The 959-nt window shown below is 32.3% G+C and overlaps 1 pseudogene; it reads left to right on the plus strand.

The window, feature by feature from the left end:
• Positions 1-233: 233 nt before the first annotated feature.
• Positions 234-378, plus strand: LOC118710678 (annotated as a pseudogene).
• Positions 379-959: the final 581 nt, after the last annotated feature.

Below are 959 nucleotides of genomic sequence, written 5' to 3' on the forward strand. Positions count from 1 at the left end.
TCTTACATAAAAGATCAAATTTGAATCTAACAGGATCTCTAGATCTAACTAACAATATACAGGAAATACAGGAAATACATGGGACAACAAAGGAAAACATATACTACACCATGGATATGTAATCAGCAAAATTTAGAGTGCAGCAAACTACAGGGTATATTATCCAATTTCTTCAACTACATTACCAGGGGTAAAATAAAGATGAAGAACTATAGATTAAAAGGGAATTAATGACCCCCTGGCAATGGGCAAGGAAACGCCTGATTGGTGGTGTTGCTCTTATATCAATCAGGGGTAAAGCAGATATACAGTCCTTAGTTCATCTTAGCTTGATGTCTGGGTCAGTGGCCAGAGCTGTTTCATGTCTGGGGGGAGGAGGGAGTTAATGGACATTAATAAATTAAATGTATGAATCTTATTTGAATCCCAATGCAATCAAACTGGAAGAGAGCGAGAATTAGGAAAATTTCAACACTAACCAGATATTTTATAATATTAAAGAATAATTATCTTTTTAGGTATGAAATTCACATTGTTGCATACTTATATTTTAGTTCTACAGGTTGAAGTATTTACTTATAAAATTATATGATGTCTGGAATTTCCTTCTAAATAATCCAAGACTGAGAAGTTGGGGAGGTGGGGTGATGGAGATATAAATGAAACAAGATTAATTATGGGTTAATAATAGTTGAAGCTGGTTATAAATATGTGGACATTTATTATGCCATTCTATTTGTGGATATATTGACATTTTTCCAAAATAAATTTTTTTTAAATCAATTTTGGAAAAAATCTATTCTGAGCAACTATTCATAAGCAAATCTAAAGTCTGCAAGCAACAAAAGCTTAAATACTTTTGCCCTAACCCAGTGGTCAGCAAACTCATTAATCAAGAGTATGATTGAAACTTTTTTTGAGAGCCAAATTTTTTAAACTTAAACTTCTTCTAACACCAC

The sequence above is a fragment of the Pipistrellus kuhlii genome, unplaced genomic scaffold (genome assembly GCF_014108245.1).
Source record: "Pipistrellus kuhlii isolate mPipKuh1 unplaced genomic scaffold, mPipKuh1.p scaffold_m20_p_1, whole genome shotgun sequence".
Taxonomy (NCBI): Eukaryota; Metazoa; Chordata; class Mammalia; order Chiroptera; family Vespertilionidae; genus Pipistrellus; species Pipistrellus kuhlii.